Below are 15,240 nucleotides of genomic sequence, written 5' to 3'. Positions count from 1 at the left end.
CAAAAATATTCCTTTTGAATTTTTCAAAGTTCAAGATATTTTCAGGCATTTTTGTAATGTAGGTAAGGGTATAGAAATAAAAAGAAAATAATTGCAATTTTCATTGTAAGGTGTTTTTTGTTTTATGATTCGGAAGAAGACTTGTTTTCAGTACTTGAATTTTAAAATTCATAAATCTTTTTTATTGAAAACAACAAAAATATTTTAATAAAAAAAATTTATTTTATCTTTATCATTATAATAAAGAAATTCGAAAAGTAAATGTTCGTTATTGTGGGTGAAAGACAGTATGCAAACTTATTTGATATCAACTTATCTTATGGGTATGCCACTTTTCATACGTATCGGCGTATGAATGTTCCCACACTACAAAATTTGCTAAAATACATACACAACACATTTGTTACAAGTTTGTAAAATTAACTTTTAGAAATAAAAAAAAATATGACTAATGTTTTTGTATATGGTATTTTGTAGATTAAAATTTAGGCAATTTCTGGAAATAAAATTTTAAGTAATGTGCAGCTAATGCATCTGCGAGTGCCTGCAATCTAATTACTGAGACCTGACGTTACGTCAAAAGTTGATAAATTCAAAATTGAAATACACGAGTTCCCATAGATAGACAGAAAGATTGACGGTCAGACATTTTTCTAAAAATAGTTTGTACACGTTTCCCTAGAATGGGGTTATACGAGATTTAGTTTCATACTGCATAACCTCCCTTATTGTATGCAATGCGGTCGGTAAAACCAAAACTCATACGCACATAATATGTACGTATGTCTGATGAATGATAATTTTTTAAATTTACTTGAATTTTAAATTTTTCTTTTTTATTACCGACCGTATTGTGTATACAATAGGTAGGTTATGTGATGGCAACAAATTTTGCATATCGAGTTTTCGGTGGGAATGCACTTCTCCATAGTAGGGAAGTGTAAATAAACTATTTTTAGCAACCTGTCGGTCTGTCGGTCTGTGTGTGCACGCGTGTATCTCAAGTTTGGCTGAACCGATTTTGATGAAATTTTATATGTAAGTTTATTTCCATCATGGCACGGATTGATCAACTTTTGGTATATATCAGGCCTCGGGAACTGCACTTTTTAGCGGGCCTGTTTTACATTTTTGAACATTTACTACGGGCCAAATATACATTTTTGTGTATATAAAGAGAAATAATCAACCGATTTCATTGAAATTTAATATTTGAATTCCCCGTATTAAAACAATGTACATGTAAATTTTTTGGAAAAATCAGGGTTCGAAAACTGATTTGCGGGCCGATTTTACATTTTTCACCATATCTACAGAACGAATTGATGGAATTTCTTGAAATTTGATATTTGAGTTCTGGTTGTTACCAAAACTAACTGCGGAGCATTTCAGGGAATTCGGGTAGCACAAAGCGAAACTCTACTAAGAGCCAAATTTACATTTTTCTAAGTATGTTAACTATAAGCTTACTAATGTCCTAAAAATTGGAAAGAAGCATTTAACAGACATTTTTATAATATTCTGTAACACTTTCACTTAACTAGACAATACACAATGCGGTCGGTTATGTGCTGACCACATCAGATTTTTTAAATTTATTACAATTTACACCTGAATAGGATGACAGGTGATTCATTATTTAATATTCAAGTAATGAATAAAAGGAAGAATTCAATTTTCTTTTGTTTTCTTTTTATCTTTTTTTGGTATACATGCTTTAAAAATTGCTCGTATATGGAATATTGATGATATATGGAATATTGGTAAAAAGTGAAAAAGAAAATTATTTTTTTTTGTAATCTTAAAAAAAAATTACATCTTTATTTTCTTACAAATCGGTAAATTATTGAGTAAAATCATGAGAAAATTTTGTGTAATTTTTACTTAGACATGCAAAAATTTTTATGAATTTTTGAATATTTTATGAAATTGTTTTCGCGAAATAATTCCTAAAGTGATAGTTAAAGCTCTTAAAAATTTTTTATATTTAACTTTACTCCCTATATAAGTATATAGAAGCTGCTTACTTCAGTTTTGTTCTCAATCTGCAAATATTTAGTTGATTAACAAAAACAAATTTCAAGATCCTCGGTTCTAGACTTGTAAAAGTAACAAATTTCAGTCATTTATTTGTAAGTTTTTTTCTGTAATTTACGAAAACCTTAATAACTTAAAAACTAGTATAAATTATTTACTTGAAGCAATCAATTTTTAGGTAATGTGTCTTAGAATTTTAAAAATTTATAAGTTTAATTTAATTATAAAATTAAAGTTTTTATTACATTTAATTATAGTGTATATGCTTCGGGCGAAAATTGATGTGATCTTTGTTTCTACATTATTCTGGTTTCATATCATTAAATACTGATCTTGTATTAATATTGCATGGATGAATTGTTTTTAAACTAATAAATAATACAAAAGCCATAATTATTTTATAAAAGTTGTAAATCTGCAAGTACGAAAAATAATTAGAACATTATATTATCTCCTCCTCATTGATGTTCGATGGCTCAAAAATTTATTGCCTTGACTAAATAACTCATACAAGTTCTTAAGCTAATAAGGATTTCGTAAAATGCAAAGAATCGCTTGCAAATGAAGGGGTAAAATTTTTTATTTTTTACTGATCTAGAATCTAGATCAGTAAAATCATTCTTTTGTTAATCGACTAAATATTTGCAGATTGCATGCACATAATTTATTGAATAATTTTTTCCGTGTAAATACAGAATTAGTTCATTTACAGAATTAGTTATATACTAACTTTCAAATCATTTAATTAAAAAAATGTTTTCCCTTTAACATTTCGATTCACCATGTTTGACGATTTGAGAAATTCGAAATTTCGATTTCTGAAAATGAACACTATCTGTTCGAAATTTCTAATTAGGCTCCAATCGGATTATCACGAAAATAATATTCAATATTATATCTATGATATATCAGGATCTATGAATTATAGTAGGAGTATAGTATTTTAAATCGACGAATATTCTGATAATAATTACAAATATGTTTGAAAACTAATTGTATGATTTATCGTGTGATTTATTTGTATGATAATACCTTATTAGAACAAATATGATTTCACCCTAAAATTAATATTATAAAACAATTAGAATTTATTTTGGGTCAAAGATGTTTACTGTAATTCACGTAATTCATTATATTTTAAAGTAAATAAATTAATTTTTAAATATACATTAAAAATTAAATATTAAAATTTTAAGGTCAAATTATTGCAATTTAAAAAAAAAAACTTAATTTAAATAATAATCTCGTATAAATATTATAGAACAATGTAATAGAGTTACCATATCAAGTTTATCAATCAAATATATAGCAGATCAGATAAAATAATTTCAAGTGACCCTAATGTATAATATGCGAGTACAATAGTTTAATATACTCATATGAAATGTACATATGTTTATGTGTATAATGTATTTATATATTTACCATAGTATTATTGGAATTATTCATGATCACATTCTATTATTATAAAAATTTACATGAACATGAAAATGTTGCCAAATTAATTATACAAACAATAATTGAATCGCAATATTATAAATTCTAAACGCATTTTATAAATCACATTATACATACACACGCATACATTGATTTATATTTATGTACTTAATAATTGAAAAGTTAAATTATTAAGTGAGTATAAATAAGTAAGTAAATTAACTTAGTAATTATTATAATTATGTTAAGAAGGACTTTTATAATTAGTAGATGTAAGACATTGAACTAATTTTAGTTTTGATATTATTTTTGTAAACAATTATTCTATTTTACCTCTAAATTAGCTTATTATATGTTATACTGAGTGTATATTTAAGTATATATATTAGTAATACATTGTATTTTTTAGAATATCAATTACGCATATAAAATTCTTTTTGAGCAGTGCAAAAAATTTAGTCATTGAATGGTGGCAATTCAATAATTCTTAACGATTCCACTGCATACAATAAGGAAGGTTATTTCATTTGTATATACGTACATGTTAAATAATATTTTACGCAATTGTTTACGCTTTGCGCAAATATTGAGACCTCATTTCTTATTATAGTAAATTATGATAAATAATTTCATATAAAAATTATGAAGTAAGCTTCATAATTTTAATACAATATCATTTGCATACTCCATTTTGTTCAAAAAAATTAAAATTTCCTATTATAAAAATTTTTTTCAATTAAAATAAATGTCAAAATTTATATGGCATCCCTTTGAAAATTCGCTCCAACTGGTTAATTTTTATAACTTCGGATGCCAAATGGTGTCTGGATTCCGAAAGTTTTTTTTTAAATTTTTTAAATTGCACTCAATGTGAGAAAAATGCATTTAAAAATTTCAAACCATATAGGTACCATTTCTTACAAAAATTGGCAAAAATAAAAAAGCTATAAATTTTCTTTAATAAGAAAAGTTTCAAAAAAAATTTTTTGATTACTAGATTTCTTTTTTGTTTTTCCTAATAAAAATTTATAGTTCTTCTTTTCAAAAATTTCAAATTTTTTAAATTCAAATTTGTTTTCCAATTAAAAGTTTGTATAAAATTTCGTTTCAATTTTATTATTATTTGTTACATTTCAATAAAAACAATAAAATTCAGATTTTTTACGAAATAATGTGATGCTCGTGTAAACCAATACTCTTGTCATCGAAAATTAATGATAGTTATAGCGCTTTAAATCAATAAAAATCAAAAATAGTGAAAAATAGGGCTTTTAAAATCTTGATATAGAAATGGTTTTTATGCTATATCTTCTGTACAATAAAAAGTTTTTTAATGTTTGTGAACTTAAATTGAAGCTTAAGCAGCTGGGACAAATTTAAAAAAAAAAATTCCAAGGTTTCGAAATTATCTATTTAGAAAAAACAGAATCAAGCAACATGTTTATTTCAAGCCCTTAACTAGGCTTTTCAGAAACTTTTCGTTTGAAGTCTCCATCTTATTCAGAACGGAAGTTATAATCAAAAAAACTTGGATAACTAAAAATTTCGTGAAAATTCGTTAAAATCCCTGGAGTTCGGAAACCATTGAGATTTGGCATCCAGTCCGGAATAAATGTTTTAAACATTTTTGTCCTTTAACCATTGGAATATATTGTTGTATACCTTTCTGAATCATCCTGTATATATAAATTTATCAAATTTCTTGTGAAAAATTACCATCCTTTCTTTTTCTTTAATATATTTGTAGTGTTGATCACAGTTATTTACAATTACATAATAAATACATTTTAGAGACAGAATCATGTGTCCTTCTATATTAAATATGAATTTTTGGAATTTTCAAGAGAAAATATTTTTTAAAAAAATTTGAAAAGCATAAACATAGAAATTATAAATAACATTAAAAATTAGAATTTCCGGTTTATTTATAGGAAAATCATATAATAATAGTTAATAAAGAATTTCTGAGTAAAATTAAAAATGAATAATGATGAGAAACTTGACTATAGTTTTGATTTCATTAATCTTTTATATGTACAATTCTTAAATTTCAAAATTTGGAAAAATTTATTTAATAATAAACCTTGAATTCTTTATACTTTGTATATTGTGCCATTATGCCACGACATGACTTCTATTAATAGACAAAAAATATTTTTTTTCTCAAAATTAAAATTAAAATAAAAATTAAAATGTTTGAACCTGAACTTTATAAAAATACTTAAGATTTATAATAAGGCTAAGGTTATTCCTGTTTTCTATACTTTGTTTGTTTTCATAATAAGTTCATCATTTCATTTTCATATAATGATGTAATAATATTACAGTTTAGTTTTTCTTTATGACAATATAAATGCCTAGTGTTTTCAAGGTGGTTGAACTTTTGAATAGCAAAAAAAAAAAACATATTTAATTTGCATCATTTGTATATGAAATTTATTTGTTATACAATTATGTAATAATAAAGTTGAAGTGTTAAAATTTTATTTTATTTTATTAGTAATGAAAAGCAAGCCACACTTTTGTTTCTTTTTTATTAAATATTACTCGTAAAAGACTTTGTTATATATTAAAACGTTTTTTTTTTTAATAAATTCAATTTTATTAATATTTGTTTGTTTTTCATGTGAAAATTATGTTTGAATAGATGCGAGTTTTGCGGTCTTTTTATCATATAAAAATAATGAATGCATAAATTTATGAGAAGATTTCAATGAAAACACGATTTTATAATGTTATATTTATTTTAATATAAAATATTAATAAAAAAAAATGTTCAATTCATATTTTAATTTGAAATAAGGAAAATTTTAGCTTTAATTTTCTTTCGTTTGATAATGTATAAAATGGCGATTACAGCATAGTGTGACGATAATTTTTCGTACACATATCTGGCGATTGATGGCTTTAAAAGTTATTTAAATTGAATGTTTTCAATAGAAGCAGTCTATTATTAATAAAATTATGTATATCGGAAATATTAATAATATTTTAGTTTATGGGAAATTAATAATTTGTTAAATAGCTTGTTAATAGTATATAAGAAATATAGATTTGTTTATAGTTAAAAAGTGAAATCTGATTTAAGTCAATTGATTTAAAATAGTGTCTCAGAGGCTTTGTTGAATTGTTTAAGTCCGGCTGATGCTTCATACCTGAAATTATAATAGATAGGTTACACTGATTCATTTTCATTTATAGTATGCAATATTTTACTTTTTCTTTCTTATAAAGATAATTTATAATTTTTATATTAACTAGGACATAGAGCTGTCGCGTTTGAAAAGAAATAAAGCTGTATAGTTACTGACAAGTTAAAAACATCTATTTCAAGTTTCATATCGTGAAAATAATGCTAAAACTAGAAAACTTTATATTTTTAAATAATTAACTTAGGCGTCATAAAATCGAATGCTTTTCATATTCGACCAATATATCTAAGCTTAAGAGTGTTCTTAAATATCTGAAAATGATAATGCCAAAACTAGATTAGAACTTCATGATAAATTTTTTATTATTGTTAAATTTTGTATAACAATATCTCTAAACCAATAATTGCGAGTTATCTAGTTGTAGCATCAACCTTGCGATATTATTGCGATATTAAGATTTTCAACTGTTCCTTTATGCTAGTGTGAATTGTGTTTTTTTTAATTAATTATTAATAGGAGTTTTGAAGAGTTCATTTGCTTTTTATTGAAGAATCTGATAAAATACAAAAATTTTAGTTGTTTGATAATTCTTTCAATTTGGTAAAAGATTACGGTTAAATTTTATATATAATTATTATTAAAGCAATTGAAAAATTTGGATTTAAATATGAAAACAGTTGCTGCGTAATTATTACATTATACTGGCATAGAAGGGTAGTTTTTTTGATCCAAAGATAATTACAAAACATAAACGGCAATTCTATATTGATTGTTATTTGGAACAATTCTTTCTTATATCTGATTCTTTGGTTAGTTCTTTATTAAGAAGATATTGAAAATTAAATGTAAAATTGAAAAGAGTTCTAAATTCTAATTTAAAATCGCTAAAAGAAATTACTAATAAGCACAATATTTCAATAACAAATCACTTAAATAAAATTTAAATAAAAAGTTTTTGAAGATTTTAAATTTAAAGGATGCACGCACCTAAAAATGAGAATTTCAAATTAGAAATTGTGACATAATCTCTGTTGTAATCCGTCAATCTTATTATTGTTATCGGAATGCTAAATCATTACTGAAATATAATAATTTTATTACATAATTAATGCGTATAAAATTAAAATATAATTTAATACGCATTGACACGCACATGTCACACACGTTCACGCGCTTTTGTATACACTTATGTATATAATTAAATGCATATAAAATTTAGTTTTATTTTTAATATAATTTAATTAACATAAAATAAAAATTTTGTCGTTATTATTTCATAATTATATTTAAATTATTTATAAACTAATTTACATTTATATAGACTTACAGCAATAAAATAAATATAATATTTTTGTTGCTCTATTATTAAATGAATAACTTTACAAATTGGTAACACTCATTTGCTATTTTTGTAATAGAATGATTTTTAAATGTCCCAACCGAGTTTTATAATCGATTTGGTGTCAAATAAATTTTGTTGAATTCAATTCAATTTTTGTTATCAGATTTTTACTTTTTTTTTGTTTTTTTAAACTATGCATAGACTTATGTAATTTGGCAATGCTATTATTATTGTTTTTTTGATTTATTTAAATTAATTTAAAAAATTGATGCATAACAGAGCATAAATTTTTGAAATATAAATTTAAAAGAAATTAATTTTGGAATAGCTAAGATTTTGTAATAAAAATAATATTTTTGTAAATTAATAAGAGGCCATTTAATATCATTTAAAAGTTTCTTTTAAAATGCGTTGAAATCATGCGTGTATTTATGCGATTTTTTAATTAAACAAAAATAAAAAGTTTATTTTAATTCTAAAATGTTATGTATATAAAATTTCCTTTTGCCGATATTTTGGCTTACTCATTTATTTGTTCGATCCTTTTTACCTCTTTTTCGTTAAAGTTCAATTTTGTAGTCGACACGACAAAGGAAACTGGCCCGAAACAATTTTTTTGGTTTAAGTTATGTAGTAAAAGTTATTTATTTCTAGAGAATTATTATAATAAAAAGAGAATCTGCATTTTTGTGCAGAAATAGCGTTTTATTTTCATTAAAATTATTTTATTGAAAAAATTTAATGAAATGTCAAAATTTTTTTATAAAAAGGAGTGTTGGAATTTTCTAAACCACCTAAAACTTAAATATCATTTCGAAATTTCAGCCATCATTCGGAATTTTTAAATAGTTGTTATTGTGCTAACTGTAAATTTTTAAATCATTGTTATTGTGCTCACAGCACAAGAGAATATGAACAATTTTTGTTAAAATTTTAAAGAAAAATTAAATTAAATATGGAAGATTTTATTTAAAAAATTTTTTTTTCAATTGTCTTTTTGCTCTTAAAAAAAATTAAAAATATTGAATTTAAAAATTTTCTAATAAAAAATTTAATAAAAAATCTTTTTCTTCCGTAACAAGATGCATACAAAACCGACATTATTTTTTTGTCGTTGACTGATTATGAGCGTCTTTCACAGCCAATCATACATATGTAATTTTTTGATGTTGAGATGTTTTTTTATGAGTGCGTCACATTTGCAATAACAGAACGCAATTTATCAAAGCAAAATCTAATTAACTTTATTCAATTACAACATTTAATATTACTTATTTAATATTCAATTTTATAAAAAAATATTTAGTGTTAGAAATAAATAATATAATAATGTAGTATTACTAAGAAAACTTTTAAGAATTGTGGATAAAATTCAATGAAATTCTCAATAAATCTTCAAATTTTTTTAAAAATTCCCTCTTAAACAAAAATTAAGTTTAAAGTAAAAGGTTTAAGTTGTAGTTTTGTTTAAATTTTTTTAAAATCCTCTGAAGTTTAAGGATCAACTTTTAGAAATCGATTCAATCCATTTATCGCTACCATTTAATTATAAAACACTTATATAATATATCAAGCACTTTTCCTCTTAAAACTTAACACTACCAGGTTGTTATAATTAAAAAGATGTTAAAGAATTTATTATATTATTTCCTAATATGGTACATAATTGTTATTAAATATATAAAATAATTAAATTACAATATAAAAAAAATTTAACGCACCGTTCACAACCGTATGTATGAAATCTTGTATAGTTAACCGCACCTGTTAATATATTTTGAAGCAAAAACACAAAAACAAAAATAATTTGAATTTTTTATTGTTTCTTTCTTCTCAATTAAATTAAAAAGGTGTTAATAAGAAAGCTGTAAAAAAAAAAAAAAAATTTTTAATATTTTTTTTTCGTTTTACTTTAAAATTAATAAACAACAACAAAATATTTTTTGTTTTTTTTATTAAAATTAATTTTTATGAATGAGGATTACGTGCACACACACTTCACTTTTACTCTTCATATATGCTTAATATCCAGTGGAACTTTAATTTTCGAAATTTTCGAAATTTTAATTTTTTATTTACATACAAGGTATTTTTTTTTTAGATATTTCATGTTGTCAAAGGGTTACAAGCAAAAAAAAAAAATTATAAATTGAAAATGTCATTCCAATTTATAAAAATTTCACACTTTATTTTGAAAAATTAAAAAATTAGCAACATTTTTCAAATCAATTTGGTACACGTTGGTATTAATTTGATATTTTAGGTATTTAAAAAATAAGCCGCACCGCGTAAACACCATATTGCGTAGGAGGTTATTATGAAGTTTTAAAAGAAATTTAAATCTTTATTTAAATTAATTTATTCACAAAAAATTTATAAAGAAAATTTATGGGAAATAAATAAAAAAAAAATATTTAATTTTAATGATGCTTTTAATAGTATTTTAGATTTTTGTTTTTGTAATTTTTATGTTAAATAACGCATGCGATTACGGCACACCATATCAAAGTGATCATTTAGATTTTTTTAATTTTATATTGAATTTTAATTGATGGAACTTTAGATATATAATTATGTATTGGTATAAGATGGATAGTAGACCCATTTAAGATGATTAATTGAATTATTTACGCGGCTTTCATATATCGTAAATGACATTTGATTATATCGCAAATAAATTGATTATGGAAAAATTTTAATATATTGTAAAGTGAAAATTGGAAATTAAAATAAAGCAAAAGTATAAAGACCTTATTAAACACTATTATTTTTATTAAATTCAATAGCACGTTAATATTATATCAGAATTGAAAATATTGTGCTCTATTAGTAATCCTGTTAATACCGTAAAATAATTTACGATTATACTCCCGGAAAATAATTATAACTATTACATTATTTTTTTAAAAATATTTTCCCTAAAAACTTTCTAAATATTATGCAATTAAGTATCAATATTAAATGAGTGTTAAATAATGTATGAATATTAATTAATCAGTATACAAATATAACAAACAAAAATAAAAGTCAATTTCTTCCTTATTGATCTACTGGTATATTGATCAGTGAACACACCTTTTTCATTTTAACGCTCTCTCTCTCTTCAGTCATTCAAATAGAAATTTTATTAAATATACTTATATATTATATACTCGTATCATATCTGATTGAAATGACATTAACCTTTTTTAAAATAAGCATATAAAAAATAGTATATATATATATATATTAATATAATATTTGCTTATGTCAATTAAAAATTTTTATTATAAGATTTCATTTTCTATTTTTCAAATATAATTATGTTTGTATGTATTTTTGAAAACATACTTACCTATATTAATTCTACAATTAATATCTATATGATGATAGTAAGAAGAATCATGAATTTTATTTAAGTATATTTAAAAAACGTTTATTGTAATTAATAATATTTGATAAATAAGAATCTATAATTATGTTAAAAAATAACAAAAATACGTCTTTAGACTTTATATGTGCATATACATAGTATTCAAATGTTACTTGTAGAAAATTCGATACTGTTTTGATCGATTGAATTAGATTGATATGGTAGTATTATGCGTATTGTCAAACATATTAGTCTTGAAACTGATTTTAAAGCGTATTTTAACCTAAAACTACAATGATCCTGCATTGTCAAACAAAAACATGGATTTTTTTTTTACATTTTGGGATAAAAATATCGATTATTTGACGTTGACATTAACGTTGACAGGAACAGGAGAACTATATAGCATTACGTTTCAATTCAAGTTTATTTGTTGAAATTTAGATTTATATGTAATAGTGATTGAAATTCCAATAATGATTGAAATTTCATATAAGAATGTGTACATATGTATGTATCTACATAATTGAAGCAGAAAACAAAAATTGCATATGGGTGGGCGTAATTTTAGAAACTGTATTCATGCATGCATACTTTTGTTCCTTTGGTAAGAATAAAATAATATTAAACATAAAAAAATTATTCTTAATTTGGTAAACGTTTAAGATTTTTGAAATCATGTTATGTGTAAAATATTCGTCTTTTAATCATTGATTTGTATAGCTGAAAATGCTTAATTATCTTAATTATCGTCTTATAACAATCATATACAAACGAATGCAAGCAAATATACAAACAAATTTTCTGTGAAAGCTATTGATATTTTTAACTATTCAAAAAGTATGTAGCTCTAAGGAATTTATTACTTTTAATTACACTAAGTCATAATTAGCTACACATTATGTATTAGGGTAATACATAATTAGTTAATATATATTAGGGTAACCCTTATCCTTTATATATATTAGAGTATCCTTTAAACCGAACAGGAAATTGTAAATTTAAAATTCAAATTAAAAATTTAATTTATCGTTTTTTTTTCTTAAATAAGTTTTACAACCTATAAAATAATATTTAAAATTTATTTAGCTTCTTTTTATTTTATGATAAAAAATTCATGCAAATAAAAAAATAAAAAAAAAGTAAACAATGCAAATACCAAACAAATTTGAATTATGCATTTTTAAAAAATGAGGTATTGGAGGTGCTTATATTTTATTATACGAAACAAAATTTAAAAAATCTTTAGCACGTTTTCGAAACCAAAAAAAAGATAATATCTAGAAAAAAAAGATGAACGTAAGAAAGACGAACAAAAAACGTTATGATGTGGTGTGGCGGTGGCGGCGCCGTCTTATATCGTAATATTTACACATTTTGAATATTTTATGAGAAGCGCAAAAATTTTTTTTTGTTTTCTTTTAAAAATGTTGATAATTTTTATTTACAATTTTTTTTTTCTTTCCACCAACATTGTAAAAAAAAAACAAAAAGAAATACAAAAAAAAACTTTCTCCATGATCCGCAAAAATTTCTTTAAGTATAAACTGTAGTATTTGCTTACAACGGAAAAAAAAAATTACAAAAACAACAAAAAAAAAATTATCGTAGATTTTTTATCGCGCTTTATTTTTTCTTATAAGTTGTCCATCTTTTGAAAAAAATATTGTTATTCTATTTTTTATTCAAATTGTCGCATTTTAAAATATTACAAACTTTAGCAATTCCGAAATTTTTACACAATTATTTTATCATACATGTAAGTGTGTGTTGCTTAATTTATAAGCGAAATTAAAAAAATTAAATACAATTTTGTCTAAATTATTTATGTAAATTGTCAAATAATATACAACTGTACAATAAATGATTAGCTAATAATATAAATTTTGCATACTTACATCTGTATGGACATAAAAATGTTAAAATGATTTAAAATGAAATTTTGTTTTAGAAACTACATATTTAATATAATAAAGTTGGGTCAAACCAATGGTTTGTAATGTAGCACTTTTCCCTTCACCAAGTGAAAATATTGCTTTTAAAACATATGCACTATCTAGCACAATCTAGCCATATGCACTACATTATTAAAATTACTTTCATTCATATACGAATACATTTCAAAAATTGTATACGTTTAGGATAAGGAGCCAAAAATTCAAATTTTACAAATTTCAAGAGGCGATAACCTGAAAGGGGGTGGAGATGGAAAAGAATTTTCTTCTAATGAAATAAACTATTTATTAATGTCTAAAAGTTGCTAAAATCTCATGCAACCTGAGGTCTAAAAGAAAACTGATATTAAAAATTTCGAAAAAATGGATTTTAGACAACGGTAAACTTTAACGGCCATTTTGTTTTTTTAAAGTTCAAGTATGGTATGCCGCAGCCACTATATTTCTGCGTTAGCAGATTTTGAAAATTGCTTATGGTTTCACTGTTAATAAATAGTTAAAAAATGTCATTTTTAGGTTTTAAGTGCTAAAAATTACACTAAAATATTCAAATATAAAATAGCTTAAACTTTATTTTAAATTAAGAGTTTATGAATGAAGTGACTGAGTAACTGTATTGTTAAAATATCAAATGTAATAGAACAAATTTAAAGTTTTTAGAAAAGTCCGCTAGTCGAGTTTTCTTTGTGGCTTTTCGGAATTAAAAATTTAAAATGCAAATAAATTTCTCTTGCGGAATAACTGGTCAAGAAATCAGTAATTAGTTCCTTGATTTTCAATTATAACTACATAGCTGTATAGTTTATATTTCTTTTTCTATAAAAATTGTACAAAATAATAGAACTATGTATTTGAGTTAACGATATAAGATTCACTATTATTTGAAAATCAAATATTGCGTATTATTCGTATACGGCATAGTGCTAAAGTTCATATAGCAAAAAAGGTGCATTAGAAATTCTCCATATTTATTGATTTATTAAGTTTGATTAATAACATATTGAAAATAATAAATTTAATTACGATTTCAAATTTTTAATCGATTATAATAAATTCAATAGTAATACAAAAATAGAATTCAAATATCTTAGTATTAGATATTATTCAATTTTTAACCAAACTTTTAAATAAAACACATGAAGAGAATCAAAAATTAATTAGAGGATTTTACAATGCAAAAATTTGTCACTTATAAACTGTGGGAAATTTGCAGCAAAATAACGCACTCCCAAATTCGATATTGTACAAACTATGTGTGTAATTTCAGAATTACATTCTTTGTAATTCTTGTAATTTGTAATTGTGCGTGTAATTTTCTTAGAACAAAACATTTTTTTATTTTATTAAAAACTAATTTATCAATCTAATAGATTTACGATTATTTAATTTGCCGAATTTAAGAATGTTGAGAGCGAACGAATATATAATCATGTAGTTTAGATCGGATTGGTTGAAATATATGTGCTTGCATGTATACAAAATAATACTGCATAGCTAGGGAATCTAATCATTACTTAATAAATTTAATAGTAACGATTAACAATGGCAAAAATCATTAGTTTATGTTTTATATTGATTTTGGCCATCATCTGCAATTAATTTAATTAGAATTTCAAATAAAATGTGAATGAGTTTTTTAAAATATTTTGCTAACATTGTATATAAAAGGCAATGATCCAAAATTCATATGATTTCATATGCATGTGCTATCAATCAAATTACTTAATTCAAGTAAGTACAAGCTTCCAAAGCAATATATTATATTCAAATGAGTCATGGAAATTATACTGTGTGTATTTTGAACGTTTTCAAAATTTTAAAATATTTTTGCAAGACACTCTTATTTTATTACACTTTTATATTAGAAATATAAATATTTACATACAAATGGTACCTAATACCCTATGTAGATAATACCCTATGGAATTGTGTTTTCTTGATTAAATAAAATTTTATACACATTTG

The sequence above is a fragment of the Condylostylus longicornis genome, unplaced genomic scaffold, assembly GCF_029603195.1.
Source record: "Condylostylus longicornis isolate FDR11 unplaced genomic scaffold, ASM2960319v2 ptg000040l, whole genome shotgun sequence".
Classification (NCBI taxonomy): domain Eukaryota; kingdom Metazoa; phylum Arthropoda; class Insecta; order Diptera; family Dolichopodidae; genus Condylostylus; species Condylostylus longicornis.
This window is presented reverse-complemented; position numbering follows the sequence as displayed.